Genomic DNA, 16,503 nt, shown 5'->3' on the forward strand with positions numbered 1-16,503 from the left:
GAGATCCAAAACAGACAAGCAAACAGTCAGTACCGAGAAAATAATAAAAAGAACTTGATCTAGCAAGTGCTGAAATCCTAAATGTAACAAGAAACAACCAAATGGCAACGGCGCCAAATTGATAAACTAGTTTTCACCAAGGGTATCAATTCCCTATGCAGTTGTAGTACAAAGGGTTATCAATCCAAATGGTTGGTATGCTAGCAGATAGGATGCAATCAGAATCAAGCAAGTCAAGCCAAGCAATAAGGGGGTTTGGTTTCAATAATCCTAATATAAACAAAGCAAGAAAATATAAACAAGTAAACCACACGACCTAAGCACTCGATGCAAGCAATCGAGTACAGGATCGAGTGGGGTGATCGAGTATGCAAGTGAACTATGAACAGCTCGAGGTATTACTCGATCCAGGTTATCATGTACCTGACCGGGTAAGTAGTCGAGTAAGTGAGGAAAATGCAAAGAATGAAATACAAAAGTTCCTAAGGATGGGGGTAATCGAATCCTAAGTGTTCTAGACCGATACGGATGCCTTACATGCCTCAAGCAATTATTTCCTAGACAATGAACCTCTAAAACCTTGTCACCACACTGTCGCACTAGTAACAATCAACCTTGAACATACTACCACACTGTCGCACTAGCAATATGAACAAGCAGACATTAAGAACAATTCATTTTTGTCAATATACTTAGACTTATCTGATTTTGTCACTCAAAGTTAAGTATACCTCTAGTATTGACCTAATCAAGCATTTTATCTACTCCTTTCGGCATGTAGCATTATAAACGCCCTAGATCTAGTCACAACCTGTCGGTCTGTTGAACGCATTAAGAACATCAACCTAGAAGGAAATTTATTTATCATAACAATCAACTAAAACATCCTAACCGATCAAGAACACCTAATCATCTATCCCATCCCTAGAAACTTTGCTACACTACTCAGACATAGAAACGAATGGTAAAGCCATAGAAATAAACGAAAATGACATTAATAAAAAGATAGAGTAGAGTAGAAAAGAGTAGGGATCAAAGATCTATGAAAAACTACAAAATAAAAGTGCAAAAACAAGAAAAATATGTTGAGTCGCTCAGTTCTCTCACAGAAGCTCTCGCTCTCTGGTTTGAGGGTCTGCGGCGTGCTCGTTTGCAAGCTAGGGAAAGAGGGGGTTTATATATGGAAACCCATTTGACCTAGCTTCCCAGACCTGCTCGATGGTCTACTCGATGGGGTGCACGAGGCTTGAGTCGGGTAACTCCTCGGGTGGATCTTCGGGTTGCTCTTCGCGCTCTTGGATCCTCTTCGATCGTGTTGGGGTTCAGACTTGTTCTTGTAGCTCGATGGCTCCTTCGGGTACATGCTCGAGTTGTCCTTGTTTTTCCCCATTTTTGGCTCTTTAGCACCTGTTTTCATCCAATATATGCAAATGTAGAAATACAACACCCTAAATGCTCTAAAACTTGATTCCTAAAGTAAATGGTCTAAAAATGCTAAGTTAAAGGTATGAACAATGCAAAATATGGACAAAAAAAGATGCTAAAACATGTAAATTAGAGTGTTATCACCTTCCTAACCAGAAACTTGTTCATCCTCTTCAGCCATCCGATCCTCTTGTGAGCTTCCCTCACCTCAACAGGCTGCTTTTGTGAGCAGAAATACTCCTCAAAGTCGTAATCCTCCGAGTTGTCTCCTTGCTCTCGCCCAGTCGGCTCTCTCTCTTCAGATTCGGATTCCTCCTCCGGGTTGTACAACTCCTCTAGAGGCGGTGCAAAGTCGATGTTGTCCCCTAGCCGGACCTTGGTGCACACTACATTGGGCAGGATCTTTTGGGCGGCTCCGGCAGTCGGATGGACAAACTTGAAGAGCAGCATGTCGTTTGGCTTCTCATAAGACAATTATCTTGCTAGTGTCAGGTACTCGATGTCCAGCCATCTCGGGTCATGTACCACTCCTTTCAAAGGCACATCGCAAGCCACCAAAATTGGTGTGACCAATCCTCCTATGGAGATCTCTCCAGCTCCCTCTCTTCTCTCAGTTTTCATAGTCCATGACTTGAGGTAAAGAAACTGATCGAGCAACACAAAGACCATGCTAGTATCCGCAACATCTCCTACTAGCGGTGTACCATCCCTAGCATTGTCTAACACTCCACAAAAGGCAATGTCTAGCAGCTGGAGCTCATGGTCTTTCACATTCCTAGTCTCCTTTCTAGCAAAAAGAGTGCAAGCAAGGGACTTGTGAAAGTACCTCAAAACAGGGCTCCTTATTTGAGCGGATTTGGAGCTTTTAGACTTGTAGGGGAGCTTGTCGCCTATTGTCAGCCATAGGGACTTCATCTCTTCCTTGCTCACCTCCATGCCTTCTCCACTCCCAGCCTTGAAACCATACAGCTTCTCCATCTCTTTGAAAGTAAGCCGGTACTCCTTGTTTCCCCCCATCGGGTAGTAGGGTCGGGTGGTCCTCAAAGTAGTGCAACCGTAGTGTTGAGAGAAAGTGGACTGTCTCCTCCTCATAAGCTTCAAGTTGGGCTCACATCATATGGCCCAGGTGGCACATGTCGAACAGGAACTCGACATCTCTAGCGATGCCCAACTGCTTCATTGTCTCTCGGTGAGGGTACCGGGTACCAACGAAACTAATCTTGTGGAAAACCTTGAAGAGCTTTGCCAGAGTCTCCATTTCTTTCTGCTTCACCCTCCGCGAGGCTTGGCGTGTGCGTTCTCTCTGCTCCTCCTCTCGGTCACGGTTCTCCTCCTCTGTGTCTCGATCCTCTTCCTCAGCAGCTCTCTCAGCTACCTTCTCAGCCTTTTCAGAGGCTGGTCTCTTCCCTCTTGCAACCGCAGCTCTGCTCCTTAGCCGCGACGTTTAGATCTCCTCCGGCTCTCCTCCACCAGCATCAGAATCGACCTCCATAGAGTCGGTAACAGTTCTCTCGGACGTACATAGGTCCTCACGTCGAGGAGATCGGCGAACAGCACTCGCCACCGGGCTTGGTGAGCGAACTCGGGTGATGTGATCGTAGGACGTGAGCTCGACCAAGGGACGCCAAACGTGACCAAGGCGCACGACCAGGACGCATTGGAGGCAGCCGAGACGCAAGCAACCAACGCGGCCAAGGCACCAGCGATCCCCTCGGGAGCCATGACACGTTCCCAGAGTTCAGCAAAGGCGGCCAAGCAACGGCTCAACCTGTTCGTCCGGTCATTCACCCAACGCCAACCGATCCATGAAGACCTTGATGACTCAGTATGAATGGTCTTCACTCTTACCCAAGAGTGAAGACACCAAAGTCGCTTAAGCAATGAAGTGTACTCTTTTTCCTTACTCCAGGTTTTTCCCATTGGGTTTACCGGAGAAGGTTTTAACGAGACATGGAGCTAGGTGCACAACGTCCTAAGGCTAAGGCGTTCCCCGCGTCTAAGCCTAAGGCGGATCTTTCTTTCCTTAAGTCTTTTGGTTTAAATTTGAACATTGGAATATTCCTTCTTTAGACTGTTTAGAGTTTAGTGTTGAAAGTCTTAGAGGCGACGTGTTCCATTTACAAGGAGAACACGTCTAAGGACAAGTGTGCGGATCATTATGAATCCGCGTGTCCCTTAAGCCCTCTCTTGACCTAAGTATTTAAACCCTCTCTTAGCTCTTTGTTCTCCTTAGACTTGAATGAAAATAAAACTTTTCTCAAAGAGAGATTCTTTGATCTTGTTTCACTCTTTTCTTTCTTCAATCCGGGATTGAACATCGAGAAAACCCTAACAAGCTTCGAACCGGGTTCGACCTTGTTAGTGACCGTATCAAGAGGAGAGCCAAACCTCTTGTGTCGTCGTTCGATCCATCTCGTTTCCATCTTTCGTTTCCCTTCGCTTCGATCCATATCACAACCCCATCGTCCCATCCGATAGTCGTTTCTGCATCCGTCCGTCCGTACCGCATCCGTTCGACCCAATAGAGGCTACACGACCGTATTCACAAACGGCTCGCTGGAATCTCACCATTTCCCGTTTCTCTCGTTTGAATCTTCCCTAGATTCGAAATCTCCAATCTTGTCCGAGGAAAGTTTCTCGTGCCGAGTTCTGTCCGAAGACGTTTCCTCCGACCGTTCTGCATCTGTGACCCTCGGTCACATCAGCTTGGTATCAGAGCTTTAAAAGCTCATGTCAGGTTGTTTCGTTCTAAAACTCTCTCCTTTTGTTTAATGTTTCAATCTTTAGGTTGTTTGTTAGTCTAGTATGCATCATCTTGTCTAGTTTGTTCCGTTTCGTTATTTGGATTAATTTGGTGCATGTTTGGTGTTGTTCATCGATCGTCTAGGTTGTTAGCGTTTCGTTTTGTTCATCCTGTTCGTCTTAGTGTTCATCCGTGTTCTTGTGAGGTTACTTTTAGATCGATAAAGTTAGAGTCTTGTTTTGTTGCCGTGTTTTTGTTCTTAGCCATAAAGCATTTCTTGTCTTTTAGCACTTTTGCTTTTTGCTTTTGTTTAGTCATATGTTTGAATTGTTATAGCTGTCAGCATTTTTTGGGTGACAATACTAAATATCTTGTGTGGTCCGTGAGCGTTTGATACTCATGCATTTGAGTTTTGCTTTTTGTCTTCCGAAGTTTAAATTCAAACCCAAACCGCGACACGTCACCTTTGACTAGTCCGTACGATGGCCGACGAAGTACCACCAGCACCACCCGAGATAGGCATTACCCTCACCGTGTTGCAAACCAGTTTAGAGTGGCTCGCAGAGCGTTTAACGAGGATCGAGCTGTTAAACCCTCCCCGTGAAGATCCTTTGCCCGCAAGGCGACCAAGACGGGAACCGGTGAGCGACCAGTCCGATGAAGAGTACGAACCGAGGCCTAGACGATGTCATCGCCACGATGATGTATACGACGAAGCCCCAAGGCACCACAAACCGGCGGACAAGATGATCGCACCCACATTCGTGGGTAAATCCGCCCGGAAGCTTACCTCGAATGGGAGAGCCGCATGGAGCACTTATATTCGTGTCACGCCTACCCGGATATACGCAAGGTCCAATACGCCGTGGCTCAATTCACCGATCACGCCCTTACATGGTGGGATCACCTTGAATCCGAGCAGTACCGCAACCGAGATCGACCCATAACCGTATGGGAAGTATTGAAGGTCGAGATGCGACGGTGCTTCGTGCCTCTGTTCTATCACTGTAAGCTACAGAAGAAGTTCCGGAGGCTCACGCAAGGCACACACTTGGTGGAGGAGTACTACGAAGAGTTCGAGCACCTGCGCAACCGTTTACGAGTCGACGACTTCGAGGAGTCACTCATGGCGCAGTTCTTGGGCGGTCTACAAGACCGCATTGCGCGCAAGGTTGAGTGTCAGCCCTATAAGGTCTTTGAGGAATTACTACACCTCTCAGTGCAGATTGAGAACCAAATCAAGAAGAAGAGCGCCTCCGCGACTCGCATCCGGACTCAAGGCACTCCGAATTGGTCTCCTAATACATCGCCTTCGAACCGTTTACCAGAGAAGCCAAAGGCGACCAGTGCGGACTCAAGATTTAAACCTAGGGAGGCGGCCACCAATGAGCGCCAAGATCCGAGACGCAACACCACCGACGTCCGAAGCCGCGACATTGTCTGCTTCAAGTGTCAAGGGAGAGGACACTACGCTCGTGACTGTCCGAACGCTTGCATAATGATCCTTACCAAAGCCAGCGAGATCGAGTCTGACGATGTGGCGACCGCGGAGAACGTTCAAGAAGAGGCTGAACTGGAGGAAGCCTTAGCTGAGCCCGAAGTCGGAGAGCTGTTGATGATTCACCACATCCTGAACGCAAGCGTAGCCACCAACGACGCCAACCAACGCGACAACATCTTCAACACGAGATGCACTGTAAGTGGGAAGGTTTATGGCTTGATTATAGACGGCGGATCTTGCAGCAATGTTGCAAGCTCCAGTCTTGTCAAGAAACTATCTCTTGATACCACAAACCACCCTCGTCCCTATCATTTGAAATGGTTAAACGACAAGACTATGATCCACGTGAAAGAACAGGTCATGGTCTCATTTAGTGTCGGTCTGTATAAGGACCAAGTCCTATGCGATGTAGGGCCTATGCAAGCTAGCCACCTCTTATTGGGGCGACCATGGCAGTTTGATAAGCGCACCAATCATTGCGGCCACACGAACCAATACTACTTCGTTCATGACAATAAACGTATTTGCTTGAAACCCTTGAGCCCCAAGCAAGTACATGAAATGCAAAACAAGTTGTCTAAAGACTCGGACGATAAAAAGAACTTTTTAGTGCAATATGGTGATGTTAGGAAGTCCATAAGGGACTCTGGCCAAGTGTTAATAATGGTCTTTCGAGATTTATTGCTCACAGGTGTTAAAGGGTCGATAGATGCCTTACCGGATGTGATACGTGACGTCCTTAGGCGTTTCTCCGACGTGTTTCCTGATGAACTCCCTGAAGGACTACCTCCGAGCAGAGGCATTGAGCACCAGATTGACCTCGTTCCAGGCGTGCAACTACCTAACCGACCAGCCTACCGAGTCAACCCCGAAGAGGCGAAAGAACTTGAGCGACAAGTCAAGGAGCTGATGGCGCAAGGATACGTTCGAGAGAGCTTGAGTCTGTGCGCTATTCCTGTTCTCCTAGTGCCGAAGAAGGACGGGTCGTGGCGGATGTGCATCGACTGTACAGCCGTCAACAACATCACCATTAAGTATCGCCACCCCATCCCACGCCTCGATGATATGCTCGACGAACTAAGTGGCGCCAGCGTCTTTTCAAAGATCGACTTGAAGAGCGGCTACTATCAAGTTCGTATGAAGGAAGGCGACGAATGGAAGACAGCCTTCAAAACGAAACAGGATTTGTACGAATGGTTGGTAATGCCATTCGGTCTTTCTAACGCCCCTTCTACATTTATGCGTCTCATGAACCATGTTTTAAGATCATTTATTAATAACTTCGTAGTAGTTTACTTTGATGATATACTTTTCTATAGTTCTAGCTTGTCTGATCATGTTCAACACTTAGAGTCAGTCTTGTTTGTTCTCCGCGAAGAGAAATTATACGCAAACTTGAAAAAGTGCGTTTTTACTGCTGATGAATTGGTCTTCATAGGCTTTGTTGTGAGTTCGCAGGGCCTTAAAGTCGATGGAGAGAAGATTCGCGCGATAAAGGAGTGGCCTACGCCAACAAGCATCACACAAGTCCGGTCGTTCCACGGCCTAGCGAGCTTTTACCAGAGATTCGTAAGAGACTTCAGTATGGTCACCGCGCCTCTCACCTCCGTTATCAAAAAGAACAGCGAGTTTGATTGGGGAGAAGAACAAGACCGAGCTTTCATTGAGCTAAAGAGGCGCCTCAGGCAAGCCCCCTTGCTCACCTTGCCTGATTTCAACAAAACCTTCGAGGTCGAATGCGATGCTTCGGGAATAGGGATCGGAGCCGTTTTGACTCAAGGAGGCAAGCCCGTAGCGTATTTCAGTGAGAAGCTTAGTGGTGCAGCGCTCAATTACCTGACTTATGACAAGGAGTTATACGCCCTCGTTCATGCAATGGAGATCTGGCAACACTACCTACTGGCGAGAGAGTTCGTGATTCACACTGATCACGAAACTTTGAAGCATCTCCGCGGCCAAACCAATCTCAAGAGACGTCATGCAAAGTGGTTGGAGTTCATAGAATCGTTTCCTTACATCATCAAATACAAGAAGGGCAAGGAGAACGTAGTCGCCAATGCTTTGTCAAGAAGACATGCGCTGATCACCACTATGGACGCGTGAGTGTTGGGTTTTGAAAGCATCAAGGATGCATATGCTGGAGACGCTGAGTTTGGAGATTGTTTCCAGAACCATGGGAAGGGAATTTACACCGAATTCTACCTTCATGAGGGGTTCCTGTTCAGAGGGCGACGGTTGTGTATACCGAATAGTTCTATCCGGGAGTTGCTTGTTCGAGAAGCCCACAGCAGAGGCTTATCGGGTCATTTTTGTATCACTAAGACATTGGCCGTTCTTCGAGAGCACTTCTACTGGCCAAAGATACGCAGTATGGTGAAGAAGCATTGGGGCCGTTGCATCGTGTGTTGTACCTCCAAGTCGACGACGCATCCTCACGGCCTCTACATGCCTTTACCGGCATTCTCAGCGCCCTGGATCGATTTGTCAATGGATTTTATCCTCGGCTTACCTCTCTTGGCGCAAAGAGATAGCATTATGGTTGTTGTGGACAGGTTCTCCAAGATGGATCACTTCATCCCGTGCAACAAGAACAATGAAGCCGTGCAACTGGCGAACTTGTTCTTTAGTCAAGTGATCAGGCTACACGGCGTGCCCCGCACCATCATATCCGACCGAGATCCCAAGTTTCGTTGTCACTTCTGGCGCACCATCTGGAGAAAGCTTGGAACAAAGCTCCTCTACTCCACCGCCGCTCACCCGCAGACAGACGGCCAGACGGAGGTCGTCAACCGATCAATAGGCTCCCTGCTCAGGACGGCGCTCGCGAGTAACAAAGGTTCGTAACTCGAGTGCATCCTTATCGTAGAGTTTGCCTACAATCAAGCCGTGCATTCGTCAACAAAGATGTCGCCTTTCAAAGTCGCCTATGGGTTCAAGCCGCTTACACCACTGGATCTCTATCCTCTTCCACCGGACGAGACCGAGAACCAAGACAGAGCCGCGAGAGCAGAGTTGGTCAACATCGAGCGAAGGAATGAGCAGTATGCGAGCTTTCTCAACCGAGGACGTAAACCAATGTTGTTCAAGCCTGGCTAATGGGTGTCGCTACACTTGAGACCGGAGAGATTCCAACAGAAACGAAAGGATAAGCTCAGCCCACGTGGAGACGGTCCTTTCCGAGTCGTCGAGAAGATCAACGAAAATGCCTACCGACTCGAGCTTCCGGGTGAGTTTGGTACATCTACCTCCTTTAATGTTATTGATCTCGTCCCATTTGATGTAGGTGACGACGATGATGTTTTGGGGACAAAACGCTTTGAAGAGGGAGGAAATGATGTGATCGTAGGACGGGAGCTCAACCAAGAGACACCGAACGTGACCGAGGCGCACGACCAGGACGCATCGGAGGCAGCCGAGACGCAAGCAACCAACGCGGCCAAGGCACCAGCGATCCTCCCTAGAGCCATGACACGTTCCAAGAGTTCAGCAAAGGCGGCCAAGCAACGGCTCAACCTGTTCGTCCGGTCATTCACCCAACGCCAATCGATCCATGAAGACCTTGAAGACTCAGTCCGAATGGTCTTCACTCTTACCCAAGAGTGAAGACACCAAAATCGCTTAAGCAAGGAAGTGTACTCTTTTTCCTTACTCCGGGTTTTTCCAGTTGGGTTTATCGGAGAAGGTTTTAACTAGGCATGGAGCTAGGTGCACAACGTCCTAAGGCTAAGGCGTTCCCCGCGTCTAAGCCTAAGGCGGATCTTTCTTTCCTTAAGTCTTTTGGTTTAAATTTGAACATTGAAATATTCCTTCTTTAGACCGTTGAGAGTTTAGTGTTGAAAGTATTAGAGGTGACGTGTTCCATTTACAAGGAGAACACGTCTAAGGACAAGTGTGCGGATCATTATGAATCCGCGTGTCCCTTAAGCCCTCTCTTGACCTAAGTATTTAAACCGTCTCTTAGCTCTTTGTTCTCCTTAGACTTGAATGAAAATAAAACTTTTCTCAAAGAGAGATTCTTTGATCTTGTCTCACTCTTCTCTTTCTTCAATCCGGGATTGAACATCGAGAAAACCCTAACAAGCTTCGAACCGGGTTCGACCTTGTTAGTGACTGTACCAAGAGGAGAGCCAACCCTCTTGTGTCATCGTTCGATCCATCTTGTTTCCATCTTTCGTTTCCCTTCACTTCGATCCATATCGCAACCCCATCTACCCATCTGATAGTCGTTTCCGCATCCGTCCGTCTGTACCGCATCCGTTCGACCTGATAGAGGCTACACGACCGTATTCACAAACGGCTCATTGGAATCTCGCCATTTCTCATTTCTCGTGCCGAGTTCTGTCCGAAGACGTTTCCTCCGACCGTTCTGCATCCGTGACCCTTGGTCACATCATTGGGGGTCTGCTCGATTGGTTGCTCGAGCACCGGATCATGCGACGGATCGGGTTGAGCATCGGGTTGGAGAAACAAAATGTCCAACCAGCGGTTGGGAATGCGGAACGCCTCCTCTTCCTTGGGATTTGCAAGGTTTGACGGCATCACCTCCGGTTCTTGCAGCGGCGGAGGTTGATCTGCTTTCCTTCTTTTGGTATGTTTTCATCGTGGGAGCCATTGTCGAACTCTTGAAAGCAAAAACAAAGACTAAGCCGAGATCAACAGGGTTAGTTCCCGAAAAATAATAATCAAAGAGTCTCGAGGTTTGAGAGACTTATCGGTTTGTGCTCCTGAGGGAGAAAGGTTCTAATCGCTTTAAATAGAATAGGGTTAGCAGCTTGGGCTTCACCGAGAGTGGGCTTGGGTTTGTGGAATTCGGACTCCACTCGCCACCCGAGTAGGAACAGGATCAGGCGCGTCGGGAACGGATTCGGGTAGAGCCTCGGGTTCCCCAAAATTTCCTTTTCCTCTTTTCCTCTTTTTTTATTTATTTATTATTATTATTATTATTATTTTTTATAAACATGCAAAAAAAGAAAATAAGATAAAACAAATAAATCAGAATTAAAACAAAATAAAAGATATCTTTGGGACTTTCTCCCAAGTGAGCTTGTTTTAAGTCCCTAAGCTTGACTCTTCATGCTCTTTAAGCATGGGATCTAGGAGAGAGAGGTTCTGGAATCCTCTCCACTGTAGCAGGCGGATTCAATGGATTCTCCAAGTCTTGTCCAGGTTCCACAGCAAATGTAGTGTTGACTTCTTCAAGATGCTTGATTTTTCTGTGCTTTGTCTTAGTGGAAAAACCCGACCATCAATGGTTGGCCTTTTAATTCCTTTCTTGACATCAAACTCCATCTTGAAATGCTCCCCATGCTCAATTCTGATCTTGCCTTGTTTCACCTCACGTACTGTTGCCAAAAATGGTCTCCCTAGGATCAGTGGATCGTCTGGTTCCTTATCCATATCAAGGATCATAAAATCAGTAGGGACATCCACCCTTCCAATCCTGAGAGGCAAATTTTTCAGGATCCCAATCGGATGTCTGATTTTTCTATCAGCTAGAACCAAATACAGACTACTCGGTTTAAAACTGTTGAAACCCATCTTGTTGGCAACTAACAGTGGCATGATGCTGACTAAAGCTCCCAGATCGCACAAGCAATTTTTGAAAATCTGAAGTCCAATCGAGCATGGCAAAGTAAAAGAGCCATGGTCCTCCAATTTCTCCTCGATTCGCAGCTCAGGATCTAAGCACACTCCACTCCTGAGAATCTCATACCCAATCTCCTTGACAGTTTCCTTAACCTCAATCTCCAGCTGAGCTGCCTTCTTGGTGATTTCCTCTTGAATTTCATGTGGTGGCAAAAGCTTAGGAGGTGGAGCTTTACACTTGGCCATACGCTCTGCAAGCGCCTCCAGTTGGATGTCAAGAGCAGCATTTAACATTTCCTCTAGTTCCCCTTTCTGCTGCTACAGGCAGTTGAGATTGATTTCTCATCTGAACATCTACTCGATGTATCATCCGATCACCATCATCGGGTGAGTCATCGGGTTCTGCCTCGGGTGGTTCTTTGGTTTGTGATTCTCTAACCAGTGCTCGATCATCAACTCGATCAGTCTCCTCGGGTGAAGGCTCGGGTCCATACTCGAATATGTAGTACTTGGCCTCATTTATCCCATAGTGATCCATATCCTCCCCATCTTGAACATCACTGTCCTCAGTGAGGTAATCATCATCAAGGAAGATGGCTTGGGCAGTGGCATAATCCTTTGGGTTCTTAACAGCTTTACCTGGGAGCTGGTTGATCTTTGGAGCTGGTTGGTTGTTGTGGTGGCCCTCTAGGTACCTCAGCTTAGTATTGAGCGAATCATACTTGGCAGTCAAGTCATTGCATCCAGAATCGATCTTGTTGCTCATTTCCGCAAACCGTTTTGTGGTGTCCATAGCAGCTGATGCCTAATTTTGAATCATCTGCTGAATTAGGCCGCGTAGGTCAGCTTCTTGTGATTGGTCCTGCGGGCCTTGTTGTTGTTGGAATCCAGGGGGTGCAATGGGTTGGTGGTAATTGCCAGTGTATTGCTGTTTAGGAGCATAGCCTTGATTGTATTGGACAAAAGGCTTCTGCTGGACCTGGTTCCCTTGAACTGTTGATGGGTAGTTTTGGTCTTAAGGGTTGGCAATATTCGAGTTACGGTATGACAGATTCGGATTTGGCTTGTAGTTGTTGTACCCATGTAGTTCACATCCTCTAGCTAAAGAATCTCCCCATCTTGTTGTAAAAACTGCTTTTCCTCTGAGATTGCATGAACATGCTGCTGCTGGCTGAGGAGCTTATCGAGCTTGTCATTTAGGGCTTTCATGTCCCTCTTGTACTTGGCATCTTCCTCTCCAGTAGATCGCACAGTGCGATCGTACTCCTCATTATAATGCCCATCAGATTGAGCCAAGTTCTCCACTCGGTCCCAACCTTCATCAACATCCTTGTTCAGGAAGTTACCATTGCTTGCGGTGTCCAGCAACATTCGTATCTTGGGGACCACTACTCTGTAAAGTGTACTTAGCAATGAAGCATTATTGAAGCCATAATGAGGGCATCTGGTAGTGTATCCCTTGAAACGTTTCCAAGCTTCACTGAACGTCTCATTGTTCTTCTGAACAAAGCTGGAAATATCATTTCGCAGCCTTGCGGTTCTAGAGTTGGTGAAGAATTTGGCTAGAAACACCTTCTTGCACGCTTCCAAAGTGGTGATGGACTCCTTGGGGAGTGATTTCTCCCAGATGTGTGCTTTGTCTCCCAAAGAGAATGGGAACAGCCGGAGTTTGAATCCATCCTCACTAACTACATTTATCTTGGTGAGGCTACAGAGCCTATCAAATTCATCCAGATGATCCAATGGGTCCTCCATTGGCAATCCATGAAACTTGTTGCTTTGTATCATCTGGATGAGACTACTCTTGATCTCAAAATTGTTGTTGTGGACAGCAGGTGGCACAATGCCATTCCTTTGAGTATGAGTAGATGGAGCATCCTCTGCTCCTATGTTGGTCCTTGCTTGAGGAGCTGGTGGACCGTTCATTGTCTCCTCAATTGTTGCTGGTTGCGGTTGTTGAACTTGTTGTTGTTGGAGTAACCTTGGTCTGTCGATGTTGTCGATGAAAGGACTCAAGTTTTGGCTACCCTTGGATCGTGTTTGCATGCACAAGTAGGTGACCAAGTGAGTACACGAAGGTCAACCCGATCCAGCTGATCGAGTGACGGGTCGGGTGGGTGCTCGGGTTGTACCTAAGATTCAAAACAAACAAACACGAAAACAAATAAGTCAGATGCCGAACCAAAATAAATAAGAGAACTTGATCTAGCAAGTGCTGAAATCCTAAACGTAGCAAATTAAATTCAACCAAATGGCAACGGCGCCAAATTTATAACAGGATTTTCACCCAGGGTATCAATTCCCTATGCAGTTGAAGTACAAAGGGTTGTCAATCCAAATGGTTGTTATGCTAGCAGATAGGATGCAATCAGAAGCAAGCAAGTCAAGCCAAGCAATAGTTGAAGTTTTGTCTAACAATCCTAAAATAAATAAAATAAAATAATATAAACAAGGAACCACACGACCTAAGCACTCGATGCAAGCATTCGAGTACATGATCGGGTGGGGTGATCAGGTTAGCAAAGAAAGTATGAACAGCTCGAAAGGTTACTCGTAGCAGGTGATCGTGTACCTGTTCGGGTAAGGGATTGAGTGATGAATAAAAATGCAAGCAAATAAAATACAAAAGCTTCTAAGGATGGGGTAATCGACTCCTAAGTGTTCCTGACCAATACAGATGTCTTACATGCCTCAAGCAAATATTCCCTAAACAATGAATCTCTAAAATCTTGTTAAAATACTCTCGTGATAGAAACAATCAACCTTGATCACTCCCCTACCAGACTCTCGTTGGAGAAACATAACCAACCTTGAGGGTCTGCGGCGTGCTTGTTTGCGAGGAAGAAGAGGGGGGTTTATATATGGAAATCCCTTTGACCTAGCTTCCCAGTCCTGCCGTGGGTCTACTCGATGGGGTGCACGAGGATGAGGTCGGGTTACTCCTCGGGTAGATCTTCGGGTTGTTCTTCCTACTCTCGGATCCTCCTCGATCATGTTGGGACTCGGACTGTTCTTCCAGCTCGATGGCTCCTTCGGGTACATGTTCGGATTTGTCCTTGTTTTCCCCCATTTTAGGCTCTTAAGCACCTGTTTTCATCCAAAGTATGCAAATGCAAGAATGCAACACCCTAAATGGCCTAAATGCGAAATCCTACAGTTAATGACCTAAAAATGCTAAGGTAAGGGATAAACAATGCAAAATATGGACAAAAAAAGATGCTAAAAACATGTAAATTAGAGAGTTATCAATTATCAATAAGTCAGTCAAGACATAATAATTACCTTTAGACTAAATTACTTATTGAAAATGATTCCGACACTTTTAGGTTTAACATCCGGACCAAGATCACCAAGATTCCTTGTAAAGACCTGCCAATACATCAGCTGTTGATTGGCGGGATCAAATAGAACGTTCCGTCACAGAACATGTACACGAACATGAAAATCCGGGTCATCCCCTTGTACAGATGCTCGAACTCTCCAAAGACATCCTTCAACCCAGCACCTAAAAACCACTTGTCTCGGATTTGATATTGGTACATTAAAATCAAATCCATCCCTAACCGAAATAAGTTTCACGTGATTCCTGAACTCTTTTTTGCTCCTGTATCGTTGTCCTACAGAAATTTTTAGCGTTGACACCTCCGACCTAATAGTCACAGGATTCATCTTCGATCCGGCAAAGTTATCATCTTTATGAGCTTTCTTCTGACGAGGCGGAGTAGGTGGGTCTTCCTCTTTACTCTGAGGCTCGCCCAATACAGAAAACTTCTCGTCATCAGATGATTCACCATCGGAGTCGTCGAAAACATCAAATCGGGTTGAAAATTCATCGTCTTCTTCGTCAGATGCTACTTCGACAGCTTCTTCTTTGTTTTCTTTGTCAACGATCTTACCATAATCAAAACAAGTGCCTTCAAATCCCCCACCGTACACTTCGTATGTAGATTCTACTTTTGCGTCACTGCTTGGCCGAATCATACTTTCTCTAGCTCCACTAGGATTTGTAGACTCTTTCGCCGAAAACTCTACACAGAGACGTAGCTGATCGGTTTTCCATAGCCCCAAAAAACTTTGCAGCTGTCGATCATTGGAGACAAAAACTGGTGGAGTATCATGCGCCATATGTTTTAGTGCCTTGTTCGAGAACATGTAGCTCAGCTTTAGCTCATGGCTAAACGCGTCCAATCCGTAGTCTTCAAGAACAAGCTCCACAAGCTTGTCGTGTGTTGTGCCTTCATCTATCTGCACAACTATACACCCTCTATCGTCGGTGTTAAATATATATCTCTGTGTCTTTATCCAATTACCAGACACAACTAGTACCGGAACTGGATCCATGAAAGATAATGAAGAACAAGGTGAAGAAGAAGTAGAAGAACAAGGTGAAGAAGAAAGTGAAGAAGAAGTAGAAGAAGAAGTAGAATAAGAAGGTAAATAGTTCACTTATTAACCAGTTGAAGAACAAGAGTCAAACGACGTTTCGTATTTCCAGAGAAAAAAGATGATGACATGGATGCTGCGTCTGACATGGCAAGTCAGCCATGAAACAATTAATAATTCAGCCTAAATAAAACTCAGCCATCAAACAAATTGTAACTCAGTCATAACATGAAAAATATTACAGTAATTAAAAAGCGAAAAAATTGCTGCCAAATTCAGCCGCTTCATCAACTGAAAATATGTAACTCAGCCGTATCATTTTATAAGTCAGCCGTAACTGAATAACATTCTAGTAATTAATCTTTTGCTACTAAGTCAGCCGTTGAATGGCTGAGTTGTACGATAAGTCAGCCTATCACGGCCGGGTTATAGTTTTTAACCATAACTCAGCCGTAACAACATCTCATAAGTCAGTCGTTTTTCATAACTCAGCCAGTCGGAAAATGGTAATTCAGCCGTGTCGTAGTGATAACTCAGCCAAAATTTTGACAACTCAACCATCAGGTGAAAACTCAGCCGTAAGGACGGCTGAGTTAGAGCATCAGCCAGATTTTAATTAGTCAGCCGTAACGCTTGGCTGAGTTATGCTCTAACTCAGTCGTCTGCTCTTACTCAAATTTTTTTTTCATAACTCAGCCGCAACATACCTTTGTGACGCGTTACGGCTGAGTTATGGTTACACGTCAGCGATTTCTGACGTGGCGTCTGACGTGGCGATGGCATTTTTGTAATTACGATTTTTCCGGTAACATAAAACAAAGGCACGCTGGGTATTTTGAAAATACCTTAAATATTCTAGTAATAA

General features: G+C 45.9%; 1 non-coding gene across 1 annotated transcript; it reads left to right on the forward strand.

The window, feature by feature from the left end:
• The first annotated feature begins 12,681 nt into the window (after positions 1-12,681).
• On the forward strand, positions 12,682-12,788 carry LOC147924511 (small nucleolar RNA R71). The gene has a single exon (XR_015587878.1). It is a non-coding gene; the product is annotated as a small nucleolar RNA R71 (small nucleolar RNA).
• Positions 12,789-16,503: the final 3,715 nt, after the last annotated feature.

This window comes from Camelina sativa, chromosome 17, assembly GCF_030686135.1.
Source record: "Camelina sativa cultivar CO46 ecotype springtype chromosome 17, ASM3068613v1".
NCBI lineage: Eukaryota > Viridiplantae > Streptophyta > Magnoliopsida > Brassicales > Brassicaceae > Camelina > Camelina sativa.